The sequence below is a fragment of the Ips typographus genome, linkage group LG4 (assembly GCF_016097725.1).
Source record: "Ips typographus isolate SLU linkage group LG4, UJ_Ityp_2.0, whole genome shotgun sequence".
Lineage (NCBI taxonomy): Eukaryota > Metazoa > Arthropoda > Insecta > Coleoptera > Curculionidae > Ips > Ips typographus.
Window position 1 is genome coordinate 1,835,949 of NC_138425.1, and position 20,035 is coordinate 1,855,983.

At 33.3% G+C, this 20,035-nt stretch overlaps 1 protein-coding gene and 1 long non-coding RNA gene across 5 annotated transcripts in view; one reads left to right on the forward strand and one right to left on the reverse strand.

Annotated features, from left to right (window-relative positions):
- Positions 1–20,035, reverse strand: part of 5-HT7 (5-hydroxytryptamine receptor 7) — a 106,553-nt gene that overhangs the window by 63,166 nt on the left and 23,352 nt on the right. Inside the window, exon 1 of one of the 4 annotated variants that reach the window (XM_081979234.1) lies at positions 7,958–7,976. The exons of the other annotated variants lie outside the window; for them this stretch is intronic. The gene's annotated coding sequence lies outside the window, so the exon portion shown is untranslated. Of the gene's footprint in view, positions 1–7,957; positions 7,977–20,035 lie in introns of those variants that run through there. 4 annotated transcript variants of the gene reach the window in all.
- On the forward strand, positions 459–1,085 carry LOC145728325 (uncharacterized). The gene is made up of 3 exons (XR_014178051.1): positions 459–668; positions 747–929; positions 982–1,085. It is a non-coding gene; the product is annotated as an uncharacterized LOC145728325 (long non-coding RNA).

The window sequence follows — 20,035 nt, forward strand, 5'->3', positions numbered from 1 at the left end:
CTGAAATGTTTTGCCGGGCCCTTGCATAATTTAAATTAAGGCATTAGCGACTTTAAATATTTATAAACCGCGAGAGTGATGGAACACTCTTGAATACTTATTTCTTTTATGGTTTTATTTTGTTCAGAAGTTTTCCCTGTCTTGTCCGTTACATTTGACATTTAAACTATGGTCCATTTATTTTCCCATTTGCCTTTCCTGTCTATTATATGCGTTCCGAGCAAGATGGAATTTTGACGTCAACGTCGGCAATGAATCAGGACGACAAGGCTCGGAAAATCGGCCGCCATTGTTGACAAAAAGTAAACAAAAGGAAATTTTTTATTTTTGATGTAAATTTTACAATATTTTAACGAGTATTTTGATTTAACTGCGATACTACGTGTGAGACTAGATAATGTGTGTGTGTTTCGGTAGTCAGTTTTGAAAATGCCACTTTACAACTATCAAGGGGCCCAGTGAAACATTCTGAAGGAACTAGAGTTTGTGGAACAGAAAAGGATGCCTTTTCTAATAGAAAACACTGTCACAATGAAACAGCCCATATATTTACTTACTCCCAAGAAGAGTTTTTACAAGAACACTACAAAAACCAAGTTTATTCAAGCCAGTGGTTCTCGAAGAAACATGGATATAGAGTAAAGGTGTATTTAGCAGAAGCTGACAAGGTGATTTACCTAATACTACTAAAAGGACTCTGGTAGAGGTATTAATGAGCTGCTAATACTAAATAGCTTATGTTTCAGGTACCTTTATTTGCCTAATCTGGAGTTTGCTTATCATGCTTTGAAAGGGTCCAAATTTAAAAAGTCCCATTATCAATTGCTCTAAAAGACTCTAAACAAAAGGTGTTTGAAGCTATGGTTATAATGGTGTTGTCAAAATCCATATGCAGAGTGTTGAAAAATCAAATTTCTAATAAGTTTCAGGTAATATTAGAAAAATACAAGTTACTTAATACAAAAATTTGATCATTTGCAGAATTAGCCCTAGAATCTTCTCTGACTATAAGGCTAGAAACAGATGGTGCTACTGTTAAATACTTTTCCATCAGATAGTAGGTTAAATTACTATTTTAATTGTATTATTTACACATTATGAAATATACAAATAAAATCTTTAAAAAGTACACTCAAGTTTCTTTTGTATCTAAGAAGTCTAGTTTTCTTCATAAAATTACCTGCTCTTACAATAAATTGAACTGAAATTGAAAAAACATGTTATAAATCACACAACAAAACCAAATTGATATGTATTTAATGCTGGGTAAATTTACAAAAACCAATAAATAAGCAATCTATATCACAAAACCAAGAAGCAAGTTCTTAAAACACCAACAATTCTGTTATAAGTAGAGTCCGGATTTCTAGAAATTTTGCTTTTTGTAAATAATAAAAGCAACCAACCTTTGATATCTAATGTGAACGATTTATACAAAAACGCGTCATTTGACATATTTTGTTGATGCTTTTTTCTTCGCTTTGTGCTTATTTTAGTTTTTTGTGCTTATTTACTGCTATTTTTGGGGCCTTCTGAACGGCAAAAACATGTTGCAAAATGTCTGTATCAATTTACAAATTTAAACTGACCAAAAAATTTCCAAACACCTACACCTGAAGAGGTCTAAAAAAATGTAAAAACATTCCAAAACACTATAAAACTTCTAAAATGCCTTGCAAAGCTTACAAAGCAGCCTAGAAGCTTCTAAAAGCTTTTAGAAAAGCTTCCGTATGCTTCTAAAGCAGTTAACAGCTTCCAAACGTTTCTAAAACCGTCTACAAGGTTTCAAATGTCTTAAAGGCAGTCCAGAAACTCTTTAAACTGTCCAAACACCTTCCAAATGCATCTAAAGTAGTCTAAAAACGTTTTAAAACACTACAGAAACTCCAAAATATGTCTAAAGCCTTTCAAATTAGTCTAGAAGCTTCCAAAAGCTTTTAGAACACTCTAAAGGCTTCCAAATAATCATTAACTAGTCTAGAAGTTCTCAAAAAATTTCAAGGTAGTCTAAAAGCTTCCGTATGCTTCTAAAGCAGTTTAAAAGCTTCCAAAATTTCAAATTCACATGTCTTAAAAGAAGTCCAGAACCATCAATGCTCCTAAAGTAATCTAAAAAGATTTCAAAACACTACAGAAAATCCAAAATGCTTCTAAAGCAGTCGGAAGCCTTTCAAAACAGTCTTGAAGCTTCCAAAAGCTTTTAAAACTCGCTAAAGGCTTCCAAATAATTTTCAACTAGTCTAGAAGCTCTCAAAAAATTTCAAGGCAATCTAAAAACTTCTAAAGCAGTTTCAAAGCTTTCAAATTCACATGTCTTAAAAGCAGTCCAGAATCTTCAATGCTCCTAAAGTATTGTTATTAAATAATTAAATTAATGTTGTATAATGCCATTGCGGTTCCACATTTGCAATTCTGCTCAACATTGCTGTTCAATTTACCCCAATGCAAGATAAATCAATTGGAAATAATCCAAAACAGAGCAATGAGACTGATTTTAAAATGTAATCATTATACTCCTGTGAAGTCTATGTTGAGTGTCCTAAATATGCTGTCTGTCAACCAAAGAATTATGTTTAGTGTTCATTTGTTTATTTTTAAATTAAAGAAACGTTTTTTGCCTGACTATATCTGCGATAAGTTAACAGTTTTTGAAGATGTACACAATTATGGTACAAGAAATCGTACAGATTTTATACTGACAAACAGATGTAACACGAATCAGTTGCTCAACTCTGTGCTGTATAAAGGCTTAATAGAATTTAATAAACTACCTGTGATTATTAAAACCTGCGATAATTTGACACAGTTCAGGAGGCTTTTAAAAAAATTTATTATAGATAGGTTGTAGAATTTGTTCATTATATTTAGTTTTAATTTGTGAGTGTGTGTTTTATTTTATTTTTACATTGCTTGTTTAGTTTTAGACATTAGTGTTCCCATTTAGATAAGACTCAAAACTTTTAGTTTATTCTTATAGTTAAGTGACCTTTTTATAACATGTATCTTTTGTAGCATTGATGCTAAATAAATACTTACTTACTTACTTACTAAAGTAGTCTAAAAAGATTCCAAAACACGACAGAAACTCCAAAATGCTTCTAAAGCAGTCGGAAATCTTTCAAAACAGTCTAGAACCCTTCAAAATCATTTAGAACAGTCTAAAAGATTTGAAACGCTTTTCAACTAGTCTAGAAGCTCCCAGAAGATATTAAAGCAGTTTAGAAGCTTCCAAAAAATTTTGTGAACCGTGTAAGAGATTCCGAATGCCTCTAAAGCATTCCAGAACCTTCAATATGCTGTTTAAACAGTCTAAAATCCCATCTCCCAAATGCTCTCAATTAGTTCAGAAAACATTTTGGAAAGTTTTCAAAACAGTCTAAAATCTTCCGTATGCTTCTAAAGCAATTTGAAATCTTCAAAAAAGTTGAACTCCAACAAATTTTGTATCTCTGAAAGAGTATTGCGCTTTTTTAAAGCTTTTACAAATTTTTATGCTTTTTTGACGAAAATAATTTTGCTTTTTAAGCGCTTTTTTTCACGATTTTAGTGCTTTTTAATCCGAACTCTAGTTATAAGTTAAAACACTGCTTTAGGATTTAATAGTCCCCAGGATACACACATTGCCTTTCCTTTCTTGCAAATTTTATGGAATAATTCTTGAAACGTTGGTATTGGACTGTTAATGACTCGTTTGAATGCACCTATTTGTGATGTTCTTTCCAGATAATTTAAATTGAATGTGGTTGTTGTTCCCAAGCCAAATTTTGATTGGAACTTTCCGCCTTTGTTTACCACCAAATGTTGCAAGTTTTCCAGTTTGGTGAAGAAAAATCTTAAATTTTACGAAGGTCTCGCAATAACAACACTAATAAACTTAAACAACCCTAAATTAAGTTTTTATTTCTTCTGTTTGTAGTTTTTGGTGTTTTTCAACTTTTTAAAATTCCTAACCGACTGTCAGTTGGGACTATGATTTATGTTATAGTTCTGGAGTTAGTTTTTTTGTGTTTAGATGCTTTCCTAGGCATATTTCTTTAAGTCCAACCTTGTGAAAACTAGGGAAGGAGACAGGATAGGACAGTCAATTATGAATATATTGTTCCTTTTCATTTACACATTAAAGTCACTTCTGTCCTTCTCATAGTTTCAGAGATATTGAATTTTTTATGTTTGTGTGCGTTTTTTACCATTTCTTTAAGTCCAGCCCTGTAGAAACTAGGGAAGGAGACAGGACAGGACTGTCCCTGTCGGATATATTATTCCTGACAGTTTTAGTAACAAATTACACTAAAATTCTGCCCTGTAGCTCTTATAGTTCTGGAGATATTGATTTTTTTTGTTTTTAGATGCTTTCTTGAGCATTTCTTTAAGTTCAACTTTGTGAAAACTAGGGAAAGAGACAGGGTAGGACTGGCAATTTTGGATATATTATTCATGGCTGTTTTAGTAACAATTCACACTAAAATTTTGCCCTATAACTCTTATAGTTCTCTATTTTTTTTTGTGTTTGGATGCTTTGTTGAGCAATTTCTTTAAGTCCAACCCTGCATGTGTTTCTTAGAGAAACCACTCTGTAAGTACTTTCTGTCCCAGGAAAAGTGGCAGTGACGACATTAAATGACGTCGTATTGAAATTCACTTATGTCTTAGATTAGTTTTCAAGATTTTCTTTGATATTTGGTGGTTGATGGCTTTTGGAGTGTTTTTTCTCTGATTATTCAAAAAGCTTCGTTTGTGTAGTACTTCTCTAATTCATTCCGTTAAAATCTATTGCCAATTGTAAATAAATCGCATATTCCTTAGCAAGAAATTATTTTAATAGAACATCCTTCTTCCATCTTGAACCTGGTGTATTGTTGGTTGCAGTAATAAACGGACCGATAAAATATACAGATTTCGAAAAAAAAAGCATTTACTGCATGCAAAACATGTGAGATTCTTAGAATGTTTTTTTTTTAAACAATAACGTTTTCTCATTTTCTTATTTATAATTGCTTAATGAAAGATATTGTGAGGTTTAAAGGAGGAATTTGTCAATACGGCAACATCCAAACATGTGATTAAAAAGATGGATAGCCTAGCTTAGCCTAGTTTAGCTAGCTAAAAAATACGAACCATACTTGAATTAATGGAGATTTACTTACCCAGAAAACCAAACATTGAGTGGTGGATCGATTGCGATGAGGGTGTACGTTGAACCCATCCCTTAACAATACAAATAGTTGTTCATTATCGAACGAGACCATACATTGAACCCTCGAAATCGGGGCCGGGAACGATTATTTATTTTAATGGAAGCGGAAATCAAAACAAAACACAATTAGCCGACGTTACCATTTAGTTTCATTGTTAATGGAGCCGAAAATCGAATCTGGAATATAGCAGCGTGATCGGGCAACTTTTCGCGGCTGTAATTAAGCTTTTCTGTTATACCATCCAAAAAGAAAATAAATTTCCATGTACGAGGAGAACAATGGAAATTGCAATCAATACCTGGAACCCGCCGGGTTTCATTAGCATACTGTATCACACCTCTAAAGTCATCATCGAGATTAAAAAAGGGTTTCAACCGCGCTAGAGCGGCAAAATTTGCGGTTTTTATCGGATTTTCTCTCACTAGTCTATTTTTCTGGCACTAAATTTACGCTACAATAGCTGAAAGTGCCATTTTACGCCTCTAGACCAACAGAGATTTAAAAATAAATTCACTAAGGGAATAAAACTTGGACCATTTGCAGTTTAAATGACAACGACGCCGGAGCATTCGATTCCGCCAGCCAATAAACGAATTAAAACTACTCGAATCGAAAATCGAACAGTCTAGTAATTGTTTATAATGAACTTATCTAAACGAGGCTCAAAAACTTTTTTGTTTGTCAGGCCAAAATCAATTACGGGGGGAAAATGTAATAAAATAAACCTGAAAATCAATTTGTGCGTTGTTTATATTTTGTAAATTACTTTGTTGCTGTTTGTTAATTATTGTTGTTAAAAAAAAGTGGAATTTCATTTTATTCACCGGACAAAGAGTTGTGAAAGCTACGATTATTTTTAAAATGGAGTTTTTATAGATGTTAGTAATAGACAAGTAATAATTATTGATTATTGATTAGGTATGGTTAATTTTTTTCCCGTGGCGGTTACGTCATCAAGTGCTCCGCCATATTGAAATTTACGCACGTCTTTTCTTATAAGCTAGGCTATCCATCTTTTTAATCATTCATTCATCAAATGCATTTCTTTAGAATTCTCTGACTGTTGATCATTTTTATTGGTGCTAGAATCTTCTGCATTTAGTGACTTTGAGGTTTTTTCTAAATTTAGTTGATTTTCTGTATTCACTTGAGGAAGTTACTCCTTTTAACTCTGCACCATTTTCAGGTTGCATTTCTTCAGTCTCTTGTGTTTGATTATTATCTTGCTGGTTGCTAGAAGCTTTTTCTGGTGAAACTAAAGCATCTTCCATATTTTGTTGATTTTCTACGTTGATACTTGATGAACTGTCTGGCTCTTGCAATTGAAGATGTTCTTGTGAAGAATTCACTTTCTTTAACTCTTCACTATTTTCAGATTGCATTTTGTCAGTCTTCTGTGTTTGGTTATCGTTTTCCCTGTTGCTAGAAGCTTTTTCTGGTGAAACTAAGGTATTTTCCATATTTTGTTGATTTTCTACGTTGATACTTGATGAACCGTCTGGATCTTGCAATTAAAGATGTTCTTGTGAAGAAGTCACTTTCTTTAACTCTTCACTATTTTCAGATTGCATTTTGTCAGTCTTCTGTGTTTGTTTATCATTTTCCTTGTTGCTAGAAGCTTTTTCTGGTGAAACTAAAGCATCTTCCATATTTTGTTGATTTTCTACGTTGATACTTGATGAACCGTCTGGTTCTTGTAATTGATGTGGGTTTTGTGAGGTAGTCACCATCCTTGACTCTACAGCATTTTCTGCTTCCATTTCTTCACACTTCTGTGAGTGATTATCATTTTTATTGCTGGTGGAATCTTCTTCAAGTGGCTCTAAGGTTTCTTTCATATTTTGTTGATTTTCCTTATTGGCATTCATTAATTGTTCAAGGTTTTGCGGTTGAAAAGGTTCTTGTGAAAAGGTCACTTCCAGTGACTCTGTGGTACTTTCCTTTTGCATTTCTTTAGATTGTCATCCTCAATTTCCTGTAAAGTATCCATTTCATTTGCTTCAGCGTTACTAGCTGTTATTTCAATGTTTCTTCCAAAACTTGAGGAGATTCTTGTAAAGGAGTTGCGTTTGGTAATTCATCATTATAGCAAAACCCATTAAGGCAGTGATTTATTTCAAGTAAGTTTGACTCATAGTGATATTTGTTGTTTTTGCTGTAATTAATGTTTTTTGCTAGAAAAAACAAAATAATTGCTGGATTTTTTTGACATTAAACTGCGATGTAAAACCTTCTTTAAATATGTACTTATAATGATTGTGATATAAATAATTATTTTGCGTTTATTAGTAATGAACTTGCCAAATACCAGTTGTACTAACAATAATAATGCAATTATATAAGTGAAATAAATTAAATTAAGGGTATACCTATATACCTGAAATATTAATGGAGCTTTTGGTAATAAAACAAATTCCGGCGGTCGTAAAACAAATATCAAAATGTATGTTGTGTTTAATGTAAGCTCGTTATATGCTAATTAACCGAACCTCGATAATTAATAATTCAGATATCAATTAAATTAGCGAATATACACTATATTGATAATAATTAGCTGGTTTCATACTTGTGTAAGCTTCGTATACACTGTGGATGTTTGACAACGTTGTACAAAGTAAAGCTAACATGTTAAGGTTGGTCAACAGCGTTTGTAGCTAAATGTCTGAGGGTAATAGAGGAACTGAATTTTGATTCTTTCACTAATAATCTCCGAAGGTACAAAATGATCCCTTCGAGGCAACACGATCCTAATAACGGCTTACCTGATTTATAGCGGAGGAAACCGTTTTACGAATCTCTGGCAATCGAGCACCGGACTTTTCTCTAAATTGTTCCGGATTATTCCGGCACGAAACCTAATATCGGGAAGAGCGTCTTAAAATTCAGAACAACGGGCACCGTTAAATCAGAGATCTGTTTCGGGATCGCTTATAAATCCGGGCAGAAAACTGAAACCATATTGATTCCGTAGGACGTGGGGGGGCGGTAAATTACACTTTCGCATCACAGAGTAGGTAAATCGCGTTTTTCGGACGTCCACGTTTGCGGTTTGTCTTCGGTTCTCCCACGGGATAGTTGCCGGGAGATGTCTGGAATAAACAATGCATGTAATGAGAGCCATTCTTTATAGTAGGACCAATCACAGGGGAATTTTTTTATTGAGAACAAACTTTGCAGGTTTTTTTATTATTATGTTTAATGCGTTTTCTGTTGTCTGATTTTTGCATTCCTGTTGAATAATCTCAATATGTGTTGTAACTGTTTTAAGTTCTACACAAAATATCAAAGCAAATTCAGAAACTTTCCAGGTAAAGTAAAAACATACACTCTCCAACTACACAAATTAAATAACTTTAAAAGCCATAAAACCACTTTGTTCCTAGTGTGGTTTTTCTGTACTTTATACATTAAACGAATAACTTCTAAGTGGATTTCTTTCCGATTATCGTTCTATTATAACGCGATAAACCGATAAAATCCATTTGTTCAATTTCGTACGGGATACTTGAAAATAAACCGAACTCTCTCTGGATGATCGTGGAGTTTTTATCCCGAATTCGGAGATCCGCTTAATTGGATTTAGTTTCAAAACTAGACCGCTTCCACTTTTGTTAGCCGTCAATCCGAAACCAATTTTCAATTCAGCTCCGTGTTTTTCAGCCTCGTTATTCGCGCCCCCGTTTAAAAGGCCGGGGCAAACGGGTTTTTTTTCCTCACTGTTTACCCTTTTCCCCCCACGTCCACTTCGGACCTTAAACGTGGTACAATCAACGCGAGCACGCGAAATTCTCATTAATTTCAATTTTAAAATTTCCATACGTACACACTCACCTCCCTCAACCCTCGAAAGTTGCAGTTGAAAATTATAAATGTGGATAAAGTGGAGGGAGAATAATTTTGACGCCTCCCACCCCCGTGCCATTCAAATTTCCGTTGCCGTAATTAATATTTTGATATTCTCGTGTGTCATTAATCAAAATGTAATATAAAAAGCTTTTCGCGGTTTTGTAGAATAATTGAAATAAATCTGTCGACGCCCTCAGGTTCTATTTTCCAACGGTAAATTTATTTTCCACAAACCCAAAATACACAAAGGAAAACATATTAAATAACTTAAAACATATTCCACTACGTATGAAAATATGTCGACGTATTTGGTAATAATCAAATAAAGAATTGGGTTATTGTTTTCCATCCTAGAATTATTATGTTAGTTGCTGCATTGACCAAAAGACAATAAACAGTAAACTTGAAATTTTCTTTAAAATGAGGTGCAAGTCAATATTTTGACAGAAAATTCAAAATGGCGGCCTGCGACGCCATTTTGTCTGTCATTTCTTGATACTACGTGAAATTTCCTTTAAAATGAGGTGCAAGTCAATATTTTGACATACAATTCAAAATGGCGGCCTGGAACTGCATTTTGTCTGTCATTTCTTGAAACTACGCAATATTTCCTTTAAAATAAGGTGCAAGTCAATATTTTGACAGAAAATTCAAAATGGCGGCCTGCGACGCCATTTTGTCTGTCATTTCTTGAGACTACGTGAAATTTCCTTTAAAATGAGGTGCAAGTCAATATTATGGCAGGAAATTCAAAATGGCGGCCTGGAACGCCATTTTGTTTGTCATTTCTTGAAACTACGCAATATTTCCTTTAAAATAAGGTGCAAGTCAATATTTCGATAGAAAATTCAAAATGGCGGCCCGGAACGCCATTTTGTCTGTCATTTCTTAAAACTACGTGAAATTTCCTTTAAAATGAGGTGCAAGTCAATATTTTGACAGAAAATTCAAAATGGCGGCCTGCGACGCCATTTTGTCTGTCATTTCTTGAGACTACGTGAAATTTCCTTTAAAATGAGGTGCAAGTCAATATTATGGCAGGAAATTCAAAATGGCGGCCTGGAACGCCATTTTGTTTGTCATTTCTTGAAACTACGCAATATTTCCTTTAAAATAAGGTGCAAGTCAATATTTCGATAGAAAATTCAAAATGGCGGCCCGGAACGCCATTTTGTCTGTCATTTCTTAAAACTACGTGAAATTTCCTTTAAAATGAGGTGCAAGTCAATATTTTGACAGAAAATTCAAAATGGCGGCCTGGTACGCTATTTTATCTGTCATTTCTTGAAACTACGCAATTTTCCCTTTAAAATAAGGTGCAAGTCAATATTTTGACAGAAAATTCAAAATGGCGGCCTGGAACTGTCAAAAAATACAACTTTTTTATTTGTCAAGTTACAGTTGACGTCTCGGTGTCATTTTATGTTAAAATTTCCCGGAAAACACGCTGGTGCAGTCGGTTTTTTGATATCTCAAAAACTAACAGAGCTAGACCATTTAGACCTAAAATTGAACATTTTTACCATTTCTTTGCCAGGAACTCGGCCGGATTAAGATTTACATGAAATCTGACTAAAAAAAATTTACAATATAATATGTGATAAAGGGTAAAGGAAATTTGACGCCCTCTAGCGGCCAAACCGTGTTATCAATCAACTCATGTGGGGATATTTTTAGAAAGCTTGAAATCTGCTCTATCATTTGTTTTCTATGACATTTTGACGTAGCTTGTCAAGTAAGGGTGTAATTTAGGGTCAAAGCAACGTGTGTCAAAAAATATGCTATTTTTACAAAAAGTGCAATTTTGGCAATTTTTGTTTCTGCTCCAGGAGCAAAAGCACTTTAATTTTTTTAATTTTTCAAAAAAAATTAAAGAATGGTGAAGAAGAAGAAGAATTAAATAACACTCACGGATTCACCGTGTATCTGTCGCATTCGTGTGTAAAATGCTTCTTTCAACACCTATCATGAATCAATTCTATAAACTTCTCACTTTTACTACTCTATAAAGGCGCGAAGAAATTATCACTTTTACAACTAGATCTTAAAAAAAAAACATTTTAAATATAAAACAATCTAAAGCTCGTCTGTCTTATTCCTAACTCTACTTTAAACTGTCGCAGATAAAATTATAACCGCCAGCGTTTCAAGACAGTTATCAGTTAGAGGGTTGGAAAGCAAAGAGGGGGGGTGAACTTTAAGCGTGAAACATAAAAAGAATCTTAACCGGTAATCCCTAGAGGAATAATCAGTCAGTCTATCAAATTTTATTCTTTGCTATAAATATTTTATAGATAAAATTTCGCAGGTTGCATTTTATTGATACTAAAAAAAGCCCTCCCCACTTTTCTGCTCCAAAAAGGAAATGGGAAAGAAACACAGTCATTTGTTAGGTTGATCGATATTGGGGAATAGGGAAAAAGATCCGAATGTGTTACAGGTCGACTTTTTAAAGGAGGAACGTGGAAAAAATTCGATACCCGATGCGAATTTGTTCGTGTACTTGCACCTGTTTTACTCTCTTTTTATTTTATTTGATTGAAATAGAGTGTAGTTCTATTCAGTTTGTATTAACGGTAAAGAATTCTGTTGAATGAGTTAAATGTAATTTTTTTAAAGCTAAAAATATTTATTTCACTTTTGGTTTACGCGATAATTATAGATGCCACGTGTTGGCAAACGAAATCGTGGCATTATTAATAACGTACCCACACCTGCCCAACAAAAAAATTTGTGTGTGTCAGGAATAAATATTTGAGAAAAAAAAACTATAAACGGCGTAAAAATGGAGCAATTTCCTATATGATTTTAGTTTAGTCACCTCCTGTTTATTCTATGTGATTGTATTACGTTTTTTTTTTCGAAAATGCTGAAATTTTATTACTTTTTTCTTAAAAAAATTAAAAAACCTTTTTTGGAAAAAAAACATATTTGGAAAGACTAGTCATTACACTCGTTCTTATTTTAATATTATAGTTTTTTTCAAAATTCAAAAAGTCATAAAAAATTAAATAATTATTTTTTCGATTTTTTTTAAATGATTTTTTTGTATTTGATTTCAACTAAATTAAGGTTTTTTGATACAAGCATTTTGCTGTGCATTGGAACCTTTCTGGAGCAAAATGAAAAATTGCAGTTTTGACAAAATGTGCATTTTTTCACTTTTTGAATGGTTGTAGCTTCTTATCAATCAATTCTTCCGCTCTTCATTTTTGTCGTTAATTTTTTGGCAACAAGCAATCATTTCAACAGATTATCCCGTCTTTTCGAATTTTGAGAGAACTTTTTCTTCTGTAAAATACGAGGGGTAGATCGCCGAGGTAATTTGGTATTATAAGGCACTTTTCCATTATTACGAAGCATTGTGAAGTATTACAAGGCATTTTGAGATATTAATAAGGCATATGAGGGTATTTTGAAGAATTGTCTGTATTTTTCAAAATGTACTGTATTAATATAACAAGATTGACTGAAAATTGAACAGAACAGCATAGGCACATGTAATTATTATGGTAAAATCTTTGTTACATGATATTGAATTGAAAACAATATTCATTACAAATTATTATAATAATTTACCAATTTTTCAACGTTTAAACTACATTTTTAAGGTCACGTGACTGTTTTTGACAGGTGTCAGTTGGCTTTGCCAGTGTTGCAAGCTCTAAAATTGCATAATCAAAGTCACGTGATGTGTTTCTTGCAATTTCAGCTTTTACAACTGTCTAAGAGTCTAAATTTAGTTTACCAAAATTTTTTATTTTAAACCACACTTCGAAGGTCACGTGACTAATTCTGACAGATGTCAACTGGCCTTTACAGTGTTGCAAGAACATGCAGAATTATTTAATTTATTTTGCAATTTAAGTCTCAACAACTGTTTAAATTTAATTTACCATTTTTCTGCGTTTTAAACCTCACGTGGCTGTTTTTGATAATGTCAACTGGCCTTTACAATGTTGCAAGCTCAAATATTAAATTATCAAGTCACGTGATCTAGTTCTTACAATTTTACTACTGTCTAAATTTAAATTACTAATTTTTCAACTGTTTTGTTTTTAAATGATGTGTCTTTATTTGACACGTGCTAACTTGGTTACTATGACAGTTAGAAGATTAGTGCAAACGTCAAAATATAACCCGTAATTTTAGGCAACCGTACAAAAAATATTTTTTATTTGTCAGAATTTGGAAAAACAGTCCACTGACCTTAGAAAATCAATTTTAAGCTTTCGGCACAAGGTCAAATCAAGTGTCAAATATTTGGTAAAACGTTTACGTTTCACCTAACCTAACCTAGAAACTGTCACGTGACCATAAAAAAAATAATTTCCAGGGTGTATTTCATCAAGATTTATCATTATCTCAATAACAGGGGACTTAGAACTAAATTTAAAAATACCACAACTGTGTAAACATTTGAAGGTATCCTGAGGCAGTTTAAATAATTTAAAGGCATTTTGAGACATTTCAGGCAGTTTTAAGGCATACTATGAGGCATTTTGAGCAATAATAAAAGTATTGTGAGGTATTTTAAAGAAATTTTAAGGTATTTTGTTGGGGTATATGTTTGGCTTTAAAATCCAGAGAGTATTTTTTGAGCATCTCTCTATAAAGGTCAAAATGATTCTAAAAGCTTTTGGCATTTCCAAAATGACTTTAGAAGCTTCTGACAATTAAAAAAAAAAATCAGGTTTAGGCCCATTTTTCATAAATTTTGTGTTGGTTTATGAATTTTGTCTGCATTTCCGAAAGAAAACCAACTGAATAAGCTAGACGAACATAAATTAATATAAAAAATGAATTGTTATGGAAGTACAAAAAACATACATTCTGGAAAAACTTAAGTCGTTCCGGCTGCTATAAACTTGGCGTTAAATTGCCGTTAGACAGGCAGAAAAGGAGCTCTCGCATAACGAGCTATTAGGGCAAACTGCCCATTAGGGAAGGTTAGACAAGAAGAAAAGCTTGTTTTGCCCACTAACCGCATTACCATACACCCACGCTTTCCGCTTTCCATCGTTTAGAAATTCCGTGAATGATTAAAATTCACTCCGGCCGAGCTTTGCGTTAAGTTTTTTTCCGGTCTAATTTAAATAGGTCAAAACGCAAAGCTTAAGCTCCAATTAATCGCGCTTTTGAAAAGGACATCAACGCTTGAAACTGCCGAAACCAATGACTTTGTGCCTTTGAGTTTCCGCTCGGCTTTTCAATTTCACTCGATACAGATTACTCAATTTCCAAACGCCGCAGAACCCACCAAAGCATACGGAAAAATGCGTTCGTATACAAAAGTAGAAATTTTATATTCCCGATCGATTTTAGTTGATGCATGGTAGGCAAAAATGCGACAATTACGCCCATGCCTAGCTACTAACAAATTCAACGATCGAAAACATCAACATTCTCTATTAATTCTCGACTGACTGACAGAAATTAAACGACGCATCATCATTTATGCCCGGAATTTCATTAATTCGTCTTCGGTTTTATGCAAATCCGCTTCGATCGCTGCTCGAATAGTTTAGTATTAAAAAATGCTTCCTCGTGTCTTTAAAACATGTTTATTATTGCATCGATGAAGTAACAACAACAATGTAACCGAAAAAGCGGTAATTGTTTGTTAATTTACCTAAGATACAAAGTCAACAAGCCGCCACGATGTGCAAACAAGCCCGACGCTAGATTAATGATCCGGTCGAAGAGTGTAAAAATGGGCTTGGAAAAATATTTTTTGTGTGTTTACTGTCACACAATTTATTGCGTTTTTGTTCACAATTTTAACACTAAATCAATGTCAGACAGATTTTTATCAGAAAATCCCATTTTTTTGCGGTCCAAAGTTGCAGCGCACGCAATTTCCCAAAAATAAAATCTCTGACCCACACAACCAAATAAACTTCCTCCAGGTTCCTGCATTTTGTTTCTTTATTTGTCGGCTCCTTGGGGACGCTGCATATTCCTATTTGCTGCCGCAAAACGCGAAATAAAAATAATCCACGTTGCGGATTCGATAAGATGGGATGATTAAATTTGTACGTTTGTCGGAACCGGCAACGCGTGCTGGGAAATCAGTTTAACTTGGAAAGTAAATTTTACTCTCAGTTTATTTATTTAAAAACAGAAAATTGTAACTCAGGGTGATACAGGTTTTAATTTGCTGCCCCGGCAAAAATAGAGGAACAATCAAAATTTAGACTTTTTAGAGTTTAACATCAATTTCCTCTTCAATCCTTCGCTCGATGTTTATCATCTTTTTTATGAATTGTAGCTTGATTCTTCATGAATACATCTCAGTCTTATTACGATTTTTAAATGGTTTGTCTTTATGTCATATACAGGGACGAAAAGGAATTGAGAAATTTTCTGTGCTCTTTGAGACACCCTGTGGAGAGAACAACTGAGAATTGAAAACAGTTTAAAACATCAAATGGGCCTGTCCCACAATTTTTTTTTTATTTCATAAATACAAAGACGGATTGAAAATATTATACCCGTATTTTTTTGTTTTCAAAAATATTAAGTCTAAATAGAAAAAAAATGATGATAAAAACTACATTAATCTCATGTTTTAAACGCCCGCCGCCCGTGACGTACTACACTATCAACCAATCAGCGACAAGAAGTGAAACAGTTGGCGTGCAACAACCAATAAAATCGCCCAGAATTACGTACGTCACATGCGCGCCAAAACAGATCTTTTAAATTTAATGGACAAATTCAAACTAATGTAGGAACATTTACGACCATAATTTTTTCTTCAAGAATATGAAAAATTAGTTTTTTGATCCTATTCTTTCGATTCCAGTCATTAAAACAAAAATTTATGATATGTGGGATAAGCCCATTGTAGCTTGATTCTTCATGAATACATCTGTCTTATTACGATTTTTAAATGGTTTGTCTTTATATCATATACAGGGACGAAATTTTCTGTGCTCTTTGAGACCCTGTGGAGAGAACAACTGAGAATTGAAAACAGTTTAAAACATCAAATTGTAGCGCGTTATTTTCTGAACATTTCCCTTTTTTACTCCCTCAGATAAAAAAATGTATCTATTTTTGTACATAAAGTTATGAGAAAGGTCAAAACAAAAACAAAATTGCTAGTGTTAAAAAGCAATACCAATAGCAATCCGTTCAAAAATGCTGTCTCGCTTTGGGAAATATCCTCTCTGAACAATGGATGATTCCCTTGAAACATCCGGAATACAACTCCGAATTTGAATATAACCCGATCCGTATTAGCTCGGTTGGTGGAGCACCGAGTGTAAAGAAATACACTTCGAAGGCGTAGACAAAGTAATCCAGAAAAGCTTTTCATTTAAACTGGCCTGACGTGGAGGAATAAAAGCTCGACGACGACGACGGCCGCGATATGAGAAATTCGGGGACCGAAATCCTGGGTGAGTCTGTTATCCCGGATCCCTTTGTAAATCTCTCCAAGATCCGAACAGGCGACGCCATATTGATGCTACGCTCGTGATAAATTACGCCTTTCAAAATCGACATGGTATCGGCAAATGGGCCCGAATCAAAACAACAAACCTTTCTATTGTAGTTCTTTTGTAGCCCATTTTCTTCCAATCTGACAGTTCGTATAACAATCAAACGTCGTTTATCAAAATTGCTTTCTGGGTATTACCTTCCTTCATCAATAATTATCTTTTGGGAAAATTGAAGTGAGAGAAGGAAAAACAAAGTGATTAACTGATCGGTTTATCTACTGAAATGTTGGGCAATTTATTTTCGTAAATCTTACCAAGCTTGGTTCCTTTAATGAAAATGATAATGCTAATGCTGTTCATTGTGATTCTGTGGAAAAGGAGGACATGTTTTTGGATATGATTTGCTGCAATGCAAGGAAAATAGGAATAATAAGAAAAAGTTGGTTTCAAAATGTACTTATTAATGGATGTGTTATACCGTGCAAGATAGATACAGTTACAGCTCCAAGTGTTAAATTAACCAATTACAATGGATCTCTTATAACTGAATTATATGGTGAAGTTAAAGTCAAATAAAGTGAAGTAAATGGAATCGAAGATGTAGAAACATTTCAAATTGTTCAGTTAAATACACCATGTATAATTGAATGTATAATTGAAAAAAGTCTTTGGAGCATCTGGTTATGAAGTACAAAGATACGTTTGGTGGAGAAATAAAAAACTTGAAGCATCGAATCAAAATAAGAAGAAATGCAGAACCTATAGCTGAAGCACCAAGAAAAATACCTGTTGGCGTCCAAGAAGGCTTAAAAATTGAACTGGAGAAAATGGAACGGTTGGGAGTGATTAGAAAAGTATCAGAACCAACTGAATGGATGAGTTCCTTAGTAATTGTGAAAAAACCAGATAACTCTTTACGTATTTTGCCTTGATCCACAAAATAATCCATTATTAGAGAGAGTTACCAACAATTGAAGAAGTAGTATCTAAAATGGGAAAACCCACTATATTCTCAACACTTGAAGAAAGTCAATTGTTGACAACTTTTAATGCAGGAAAATAAGGTAGATGATGTTACAAGAGACTTCCTTTTGGTATTTGTTCTGCTCCAGAAGTGTTTCAGAAAAGTATATGTTAAGGATCTTGTACATAACCTGACTCCTGCAAAAGTATTTGGACCATCTCATAGACTTAGAAGTTATAGGGTAAGATTAGCAAATGGAAATGAAGTTGAACGTAATCGCGTGCAATTATACCAAGCTTTCTCAAGAACTAGATTTTGATGTAAACCATGTTCCAGATAATCAACCAGATTTTGGACCTTCAACTGAAAATAATCCTACAACTTCAAGGTATGGACGGTTGATTAAAAAGCCGGAGTATCTTAAAGATTATGTTCCATAAAATAACTAATTGTATTATATTTTTATTTTTTATAGGAAAAGAGGGGTCAGTCAATAAAGTTGATAGTTGAAAGCACAACATTATTAATAGTATTTAGAACATCATTACACAAGATACTTTAATTTTAAAATTTTTATATTTTAAGTAAGATTTGGGTGTTTATATGCTGGTTTTTGCTATTTTGGTTAGGTTGGGCTGTTTTAGGCTATGACAGATAATCTAATTAATTTCAATTACGTAATTGCACTTTATTATAAAAACGGCGTTGTTCCAATTTTTTGTGCAGACAAAAAATGTCATTTTTCCAAATTTTGAGAGTTGTAGTTTTTTGAGAGTTCAATTTTTTAATAAGCCAATCACAAACTACACAAACAGTATTCTGTAATTTTTATTTTGTTTACTAGTTACAGCACTTTGGTAGCTTACATTACCGTCTAACTTGATTGATTTAAGTAGTAACAAATTTACAAAATTGAATTTTCTGCGAAAAACACGTTGGTGCGGTCGATATTAAAATCTTAAGACTTCCGTTGAATAATTTGCCGGCATTTTGATGATGTGATAATTAAGTAGAAATAAATTAAAGGACGCTTTAAGACTGTAATTAATATTAAGAATGGAAGAGAGGCGAGTAAACAATCCGGAAAGTTGCAGACGGGCAAATAATTCGAGTTTTAATTGACTTTATTAGATAGGCCGGAAAAGTTGGAAAATTGGTCATCAGAAGCCATTTGGTTGATTTTCGGTTTTAGAGGAAAAATTATCCGCACCAATATTTATTCCCAGTTTCATCTAGTTTTAGTTTAAACGCTTTCATTTCTGCATTTACAACCATACAAACACCAGTCCATTGTTGTATGGCACTTAAATATTCATGAGTTAGCCAGAGGAATATTTTACGAATAATTCTTACGCTAATAACAATTCCTTTTGTACTTTCGACCATACGACGACAATAATAACACAACCCGGCTATTTTTAGCCAAAATCGTTACAATATTAATATCTAGCTTACTAAACCTTTTTGTTGTTGCCTTTTTAATATCAAATCCTCGTCAGAGGTCCTTTTATCGATGCGAGAAAGGGCGAAACCGCTTCAAGTCTATTTTTAGTTAAAAAAACATTACGTGCCGAGGAAATGGCAATTTTTCCGCTTTTTTCCATCAATTAACGATCTGATTCGTAAATCATGAATGACCGCCCTTTATGAGAAAAAAAAAGGTTGTCGCTATAAAATGTCATTCAATTTAATTAATTCTTTCCTTGTTCCAAGTACAGAACAATATCATTTAAATAGAAGCAGACGTTTGATACATTGTCTCTTTTTTGTCTGTTATTCAGATTTTTTTTGAATTACAATTGCCAAGGACATTTTTGTATTGTTTAATTTTTATTGCAGTCATTTTGTTTTTTAATGGAAATGAATGGTGGTTTTTGTAGATTTTTGTGATTAAGTTATAAATCTCTTTGGTTTTCCGCCACTTATTATAACTTAAAAGTGATTTTCAAATTTAGTGCTGATATGATCTTTAAATTGAAAGTTAGTTTTTTGGAGTCACGTGATTGTTTTTCTGGTCACGTGACCGGTTTAAATTTAACCTACAAATTTTTAGTCAGGTGACCGTCATTAAATTGAAATGTACCAAAGCTAGGTATATTTTGAGACACTTTTCAATTTTTTTGAAAAATGAAGTGCTTTTTTGTTTCCTTTGAGATTTAAGGTCCTTTGGTATTAATATGCCCATTGCTGTCCATTGAAACCCTCCTGGAGCAAAATAAAAAATTGCCAAAATTGCATTTTTTGCAAAAATGGCGTTTTTAAAATTTTTGAATGATTGTAACTTTTTTATTTGATGTTTTAGAGGTTTCACTGGAACACTATTAGAAAGAGGATAAAAAATACTACAAAATGAGTCAAAACTGGCCTCTCTAGCCCTTCATGTTACCGAGATATTGAATTTCAAAAAGTGGTAAAAAAATACCCTTAACACCCACCCATTCTTTCAATTTTTTTGAAAAATGAAAAATTTTAAAATGCTTTTTTTGTACTTATTTTACCTAATTTAAGGTCCTTTGGTATTAATATGCCCATTGCTGTCCATTGGAACCCTCCTGGAGCAAAATAAAAAATTGCCAAAATTG